A 9,048-nucleotide genomic window follows, 5' to 3' on the forward strand; every position below is an offset into this window, starting at 1 on the left:
TCATTAGAATCTGCAACTATTAAAAGACACAAAGGCTTATCACACAGGTTAGAAGCACAATCATTGTTCTAACTGTGATTATAAATCACTACAATCTGGAACTTTAAAAGAGCATATAATGGCCAATCATACTGGTGAGAAGCCTCACCCTTGCCCTTATTGTGATTATAAGTCAGTGCAATCTGGAACTTTAAAAAATCATATAAAATTCCATCATAGAGGTGAGAAGTCCCATCACAGTTCACACTGTTACCATAAATCTTTCACATCTTCTGGTTTAAAAAGACACATAATGGCTCATCATACAGGCAAGAAACCTCATAATTGTCCTTATTGTGATTATAAGTCAATATAATTTGGAACTTTGAAAGAGCATATTATAGCCAATCACACAGGTGAGAAGCCTCGCCACTGTCCTTATTATTATAAGTCGGTACAATCTGGAACTTTAAAAAATGACGTTAAAGCCCATCATTGAGGTAAGAATTCTCATCACTGTTCACACTGTAACCATAAACCTTTCACATATCATGGTTTGAAAAGACATACAATGACCCATCAACACACAGGTAAGATGCTTTATTACTGCCCTTATTGTGTTTATAAATCAAAATATCCTGTAATTTTGAAATGATATATAATGACCCATCACACTGGTGAGAAACCTCATCTATGACCTTGTGAACTTAAAGTTTGACCTGATAACTTAAAAAAAATCATATAAATATCCATAATATGGGTGAGAATCCCTTTCATTGTCCTCATTGTGGTTATAAAGCTGTTTGGTCTGATGAAAAGACATAATGGCCGATCATGCTGGTGAGAGGGATCATCAATTTGAATTATATATTGATCATGAATTATAGCTGAGAAGAGGATGTGATGGCTGGGTATGCCCTGGTGTGGCCCCTAAGTGGCTCCGGTCTGGAATGGTTACATTGGATCCCCATTAGGGCCAGTTATTATTAATTTCCTGGAGGTTCTAAGAAATGAATCTTGACTTCCATTCTGGTTAGTTTGTAGCGATAACACCATAGTCACCATCAGGGATTCGCAAAAATTACTGCTTGCCTACTACAGTTGCCATGTACTAGTTGCCACTACTAGTTATCAGTATCAGTATCTGATATATAAATTAGTAAATATCAATAATATTTAAATTCTTGTTATGCCTTGGCTTACAGTTGAATAGCCAAACTAGTAGTCAAATTAAAAGTTAATATCATAAACTAATTTCTCCCAATGTATTCTTATAAACTCGATTCGTTCAACTGCTTGAAATGAAACAGTAAAAATTTTAAACTTATATTACACTCCTGAAGGTGTATTTGCTTCGTATGACAAAATTTTCAAAATGGTCTCCGTTGATTGTTAGGTTATAACCAGTAGCTTCTAAAATATTTACATCTAACTTACCTAAGTTAGTTATTCAAATTTTATGGATTAAATCATGCAAATTATGGTTTATAACAAGAGTGTGTGTGTATGGAGGTATATTTCATCTTAGATTTTGAATGAAACCTATTTTTACTCAGTTAAAAATAATTATTTAAAATTACTTTATAGTACATTTAAGGAGTTCCTTATTTGAGCCATAATAGAATTCTTATGTTCAATATGTTCTAAGAGTGTTGATGATTATTAATGAATTAGCACATTGCTTGGTGAAATATGATTATTCTTAAGATTGATCCAAGTACAGGACATATGACCATGCTTATATTAGTTTTGATCAGAGTCCAAAACAAATATTTAAATTATATACTTAAAAACTGGTTTTATTCAGTTTACTTAAAATTACTTTATGGTCATCAAGTATGATAGGTGGTGCTGTTGGAATATTTACAATATTTATAAGCATAAAATAATTTTTGATCTTATTACCCTTCCTTTTATAAGCAACAAATCCAATAATTATAAAAGTTACAATGATGCATAATATAAAGGAATAATGATAAATATTAATATTGTCTACAAATGACAGTATCTCTAATGCTGGTTTAGTATAATTATTTGTTTGTAATATAGTAGTATTTAATAGTAAAGTATCATAAAATGGTTGTAAAATAGTGTTAAAGTTATGAGTATAAATTTTATCAAATTGTGAATCAGAAAACAATCCTGTTTACTAATATTAATTAGACCTACATTTGGATGAAATACAATGTTATTAGGACAATCAGCTACTTTACTAATATTTACAGTAATATATTGTTTAATACGTTCTACATATCTTATATTATTTTGATTACTTAATACTAATTTACATTCTTTTAAATTTCCATCATGTACAATAGATGAAACACATTTTGATTTTGTTTTATTTAAATTTATACTATAATAGTTATCGACAAAAATACAATCTCCTTGGTAGAGAGAGGTTTCTTTTTGTAAGCAAAGATCGGTTTTTAAATCTATTTCATAAATAGTCTGGTTTATAACTTTTGGTACTGATATAACAAACAAATCTTTATAAGAGTCATCATGGATTGGCAATTTTATAAATGTATAAATTATATTACGTTGTGTTAAACAAAAGATTTTACTATTAGTCCATAGAATTTCAGTATTATCTGATATTAGTTTTATGTTTAATGGCAGACCTTTTATTACTTCAATCATTAAATTAGTATACAAACAACAACAATACTAAGTTTACATAATTCTAATGATAAAGTTAAACCTTTAATTTTATTTAAAAACTAATTTGATCCTTTTTTCTCAACTTCATTCTTTTCAAAACCTTCCAACGTTTCAACCCTCAGGTCATTTTCAAGGATACCTTTACTTTGTTGTCATTTTCTCTTTTAAAATTCTTAAAAATGCCAGCTAATTGCCTTTGTCCCATCTATAACTTCTTCTATATAACTCTTTCTTAAATTTAAAACTTGTATTAACCACTTCTCTTCTTTCTTTCATTTACATTTTCTAATAAATGTAATAAATAAAATTTAATTTTATTTAATAAGTGAGTCATGTGAAATTACAAGTCATAAGCTTTTTCATTTTGTTCTAAGGAGTTAAAGTTTTTTCTGTTAATCATGAAATTTTTATTAATCGTTTTTATTTCATTTTTGTAATCCTCGATTAAATGTTTGTTAATATTTATGGATGTTTCAATGTTATGATCGATTTTATAATTATTCTTTTCTACATTCGAAATGATTTTGTTGTAAACTCTTTATGGTTGGCATCCATAGTGCTGGCACATTCAGATAAATGGTTGCCATAAAATATCGGTTATTACATTATTACTTATTATTTACTTTTTACTTATAGCTACTGATGTCGTGGGATGTGGTTCCGTAAGTGTTGTCTTGTTCATAAGGGATGTCCAGATCTCATGGCCCTTCTCACGACTTCGTCTGGTCGAAGTGCATCTTTGCTCTTGTTTCTTCTGCTGCTCTCTCGTCTAAGTCTTCCTGTTCACTGTTCTTTTTCCTAATCTAGTTCTCCTGTCCCTTTTTTCCTACTTCCCTTTTGGGGCGTTACCTTATTTTTTGTGGTCTGTTTTAAGTAAGAATTTAGTTCCATAGAGATAAGGCTTAAAATGTTGAGTTGCCGATACAACAGCTAATTATTCTTTCTCTGCCGTGTTGTAATTGTTTTCAGTGGATTGTAGTACTCGTGAAGCCATGTTCAATATCATTATCATCTTTTTGAGATAATACTGCTCCAATTACTTTATTACTAGCATCTGTCGTTAAAATGGATGCTTTATTCCAATCAGGATATTTTAAAATTGGTGCATTTGCCATGAGATCAATTACAGTTTTACATGCCCTTTTTATCTCTTCTGTCCTATAATTTTTCGTTTGTACTAATTCTGAAATAGGTTTAGTTATTTTTGCGTATCCCTTAATGAATTTTCTATAGTATCCTCTCATACCTAGGAACTGTCTTGTCGACTTTTGTCAACAAAAGGTACGTCATGAGGTACCAGAAAGTTAACTATAGTTTCTATCGGTCTCCTGCCTGGAGTTATTGATCATGAATTTTCTTATTCCTATAATCACCAGCATCTCTTTCACTGACTGCTGTGCCATGGCAGGAGCTATGATGATTGTAGATGGACGTATCACCTTGGGTCGCTGCTGGCCTGATGAGGTGACAAATCGGTTATGGACTTGGGTGAGATTAGCCTCTGTGCTGTCTATGTTACGCCTCGGCCTGTACGCATGCTTAGCCTTGGGTACCTCCCAGCCCTCCTCTTCGCTCTCTTATTCTCTGGGAGAGAGGGGGTCTTCTATCATACACACGTCTTGTAGTACGTGTTCCTCCTGGTTGGGAGACAGGGGAGATAATTACACAAGACCGCTATCTCCTGCTCCAGCTATGTCATAGCGGTTAATGTTAACACACCCGCTACTAATGTTAGTACTCCTGTCTATAAACTAAAATAAAACAATCTCCTGTCTCTGATCGAGCAACGGAACGCAATAAATGTCACTTCGCGCACTAGACACTTATAGTATAGACACTAACCTGTGTTTCCTATGGGTCCATGAGTCTCTGCTAGAGTCTGCAACTGGAACTGGATCAGGAAACACAGAGAACATTACTGGTTCAAGCAGGATAAACAGCAACAGCAACAGAAGATCCGTACGTGTCGACTGCTCCTCATCCAATCCTCCCATCCATACAGAGCTTCAGGGATGCTAGACATTTGTTAGCTTGTAAACCCTGCAATATGGTTGATAATATTTTCGTTCAGTTGGAGTTGTTAAGATGTGATGTGATGTCAGTTTTTAGTTTTTGGTGCCATTATGAAGATGATTTATTTGTTTGCTGTACCAAGACATTTCTGACTGTCTTGTGTTTCTGTATCGCCATATACACGTGCATACAAATCACATCTCTTTTTCCCCAATCTGTCTAGATTCATGCGGGTTTTCGTTATGCTGTGATCTTTTGTTAAGAATTTCTGAAATCAATTGTTCCCTAGTTCGTTCATCTTGGTATTAACGTTTAAGAAATGACAAAAGCTCATCTACACTTGAAAATTCTTTGTCATTGGTTGCAATTTTCACTTTACCTTTAAGTTTAGATAATAATCTTCATACCAATTTAAAATGATTAACATTTTTATATTGATTATCATCCTTACAACATAAATTATAAACAAATTTAGTATTCTTATAAAATCAATTATTAATAATGAATTAAGAATGATCAACATCATATTCTGGAATTAATTTAAAATCATGATCTTTAATTTCCATAGCCATCTCTGAATCTACTCTTGATTCTCGTAACAATTGATCAATATTTTCTGGACTTAAAGTAGAATTTAATTGTCTTAACTTCTTTAATCCATCTTGTAAACTAGACATTAACTGAAAATAAATTTATAATTACCACAAAATATGGTGTCTTCAGTGAACAAATCTTCTTCCTTTGTGTTATAAAGTCTCAATAGTTTATCTTGAAACTTGGGTGACAATATTTGAAAATCATCAGAAAGTTTAAGAGATACCTCTGTAGTCGTGAAGAATGCTTGCTATACTTGTATAGGTAGTGAAAATCTTCCTCAAAACGGAGAGAAGTAGTTATGTTGTTTGATATCGATTTTGCACACGATTTGACCTCCGCAAAGTTACTGTAATATCCCCAAAATTCCGCCCAAGTCCCTGTGTTTGGGCGCCAGTTATGAAACTTCAGTACACACAAGAATTTTAAAAAAAGTTATTATGAAAGACACATACAAATCTAAACTAACAAAATGATGGGATAATTATGTAAAATTGACTGAGAGAGCTTTAATTGCTCCGTACAGTTTATAAATGGTCTGCAAAGATATAACTCACAGTTCTCAGAAGAAGCTCCTCTGTTACCTATAGCTATATATCAAAAATAATATTGGCCCTAATATTGTCTGTTGTGGGATACCATAATAATCGACTATCTGTTTGTCGCTTATTTGACCATTAATTTTGGTGTTATGCAATATTTTGTCCTACTAACCTGTCAGCCATTGTGACTCTACTCCTTCAAATCCGCGAATTTCCAACATTTCTAGTAATTTCTTACGGGACACTGTGTCAAAAATCTTTGTTAGATCTAGATTGACTGCCAATAATTTATGCTATGTTTGAGATAAGTCTATAATTTCCTATCGCTGTTTTATTAATTTTTTTGAATATAGGAATAATTATGGAAGTTTTTAATCATTTTTTATTACTAGCATTATCCAGCAGAGCCACTCTGCTAAACATCTATCTGTTTAACAATTTGATTCTATTTGAGCGTGCCTGATGCTCAAATAAAAATTAGTCCACAGAAACTTTATCATTTGTCTGTGGGGGAGGATCTTGTTTGTCCTCTTCTTTCTCAGTCACCTTATTTGTCCGCGGAAATGCAATCTTGGGATGACATCAATCTCAACAGAAGACATCAAAATACCATATTTATTCATGGATCCTCCCGAGTTATAAACCATAAAAGAATTTGATAATTAACTTAAGTAGTACTATTGATGTACTATATGGTATTGAAAAGTTCAAAATAATAGAAATTTTTTTATCTGACAAATAAAGTAAAGTTGTAGAAAGTAATGGAGAGCTGAAAAATGCACAGAGAAAAGGTTTGTTCCAACAAGCCATTTTTTTTGTTTTACTGGCACAACAGGCGCATGAAGCTGCCCTTGGCCTGCTCAACGGCCGCCAACCATCTTACTCTGTCTTCTATAAGGGTAACTGGGATCCTCAGTTGTCGCAGATCCCGCCTTACAGCATTCCTCCAACAGCCCTCCGGCCTACCACGTTGCCGCACACCATCCGGAACGTAACTGTACAGTTTATGAGCCACTCTTTCCTCGCTCATCCTCATTACATGACCAAGCCAAGCCATTTAATCCTCTGTATCCTTATGTACGAGGAGATGCTACATTCCTTAGAAAGCCCAAAAAGTTCACCATTTTTCCTTCTTCGCCAATTACCATTCTCGCATACGGACCCTAAGATTCTCCTCAGAATTCCTCTATCAAACCTGTCTAGCAGGTTAATGCTTTTATTGCTCAGGGTCCAAGTTTCTCCATGGTATGTGACAACTGGCCTTTTTAACGTTTTGTACAGGGTGAACTTGGTGGTACAGCTAACAAGTTTGCTTTTGATTAGCTTTACAATGGAGAAATAGGCTCTATTTCCAGCAGCAATTCTGCTTTTAACTTCTTCTTCTTCTTCCTGGTTCTCATTGATAATAGAGCCAATTTAAGAAAAACTTCTTACCACTTTGAAATTGTATCCAACAAGCCATTTGACTATCATAAAATTGGCGGATCTGTTCTTTTTTTCCGTTCCACCAGTTTGAGAAATGCTTTTGTTTTTTCATGGTTTTATGGCAATAGTCAGTTTTTAATTTTCATTTATACTAAATTTAAGAAGGATTGTTAAAGGCAATCCTAATAAATGCCCGTAATAAACATACTGTACTATAAAACACTTTGAAATTGGAGAATTCTGAATCCAAATTCAGTCCTCTCCACAGCCAAAAATGTCTCCTTAGTATATGGGAATACTCTGTAATTCAAATATATAATCAAACAGGATAAGTTTTTATAGGATTTTTTTTTTTTAATTTTTTATATCAGAAGTAGGCTAATCGGCCTATGGGAAGTAATAATAATATTTATTTATTCTGGGATTGATCCCTTAGATTAATATACAAGCGTCCAAATTAGGCTTAAGAGCCTTAGAGCAAAATAAATTATATTATATTAGAATAAAAATTATATTATAAAACGTCATAAAATATAATAAAATAATGAATTTGAAAAGATAAAAATGAACAACTATAATTAACCGAGTATATAAAATAAGAATAGAAAAAATAAAATAAAACCACTTGTCATATCATAAAACATTAGATGACCAACACTTCTGATAATAAATAAAAAGAAAAAAAAAAGATAAATAATCTAATACAATTAAACTAAAAATAATAATTGAAAAGGTACAATTTCTGTTGATTTGCAAGTATAAACGAAAGTCTGAAACAATATACAAAATATATAAACCTTATTTTAAACTTTCAATTGTTATTCTTCTGGAATTGGGTGGACAGAAGGTAGTTGAAGGTACAGGATTTGAAGATTGGAAGGGTATTTGAACTACGAACAAAGGAGGGAATAGAATTAAGTGGTGTTAGTTATGATGAATACCATAATGTTCTACAGCATGTAAACCCAACTCTTTCGGCCCTTTGGGTATTATGCTACATTTTTCATTTTCTATTTGGTAATTTTGTAAAGTACTACCCACTTATACTGTTACTGTAAATTGTCTATTCTTCATCATCCTTTCTTTAATAATAAATTATATCCATATAGTCTCACTATATAAGTCACTCAACAGAAACATTTCGGCCAGTATAGCCATACTCAAGTACACCATAATTATAATATCACAGCATCTACATAAAGTTGCAGGCTATTCTGCCATTGTCAAATTCAATTTGGTCAATTTAACTTATATTTTTGTAAACTATTTCACTTATAATAATTATTTTTGTTTGCTAATTATTATGTTAAATTATGCTGAGTTATTTATATTTCTGTTAACAGAAAATGAAAATAAAACTAATTATAACAAATTATTATTATAATTAAAAAAAAAAATTAAATCTGTACCACTACAAACCATGAAGGGTCAGGGGTCAAGTACTTTGTAAGGAAGTACTGTTACTAGTCTAATGATTGTGCAAGGAGGTGATTTTGTCAGAATCACTCTTGACCCCTAAATTTTTACCCAATTAAGGATATATATTATGTATATCAGTTCTGTTTTACAACAGAATCCTTAAACCCAAGCTTTATTATGGTTTTCAACTCAGGCTTAACAAGAAATGTACAAATTCATTATTTTTTTTACATTTTATGGATCTACTATCGCTGTTTAGATGCTTGAGTTGAATCAACATTTCATTCAGTATCTACAGCATGTAAATCGAATATTATCGGTACAGTAGACTCTCCATATCCGGGATAATGTGGATGGAGGTGATCAGGATATGGGAATTTTCTGATTATGGAAGAATTAAAAAAAAAAAAAA

The sequence above is a fragment of the Halyomorpha halys genome, unplaced genomic scaffold (assembly GCF_000696795.3).
Source record: "Halyomorpha halys isolate HHAL.00 unplaced genomic scaffold, Hhal_1.1 Scaffold47.1, whole genome shotgun sequence".
NCBI lineage: Eukaryota > Metazoa > Arthropoda > Insecta > Hemiptera > Pentatomidae > Halyomorpha > Halyomorpha halys.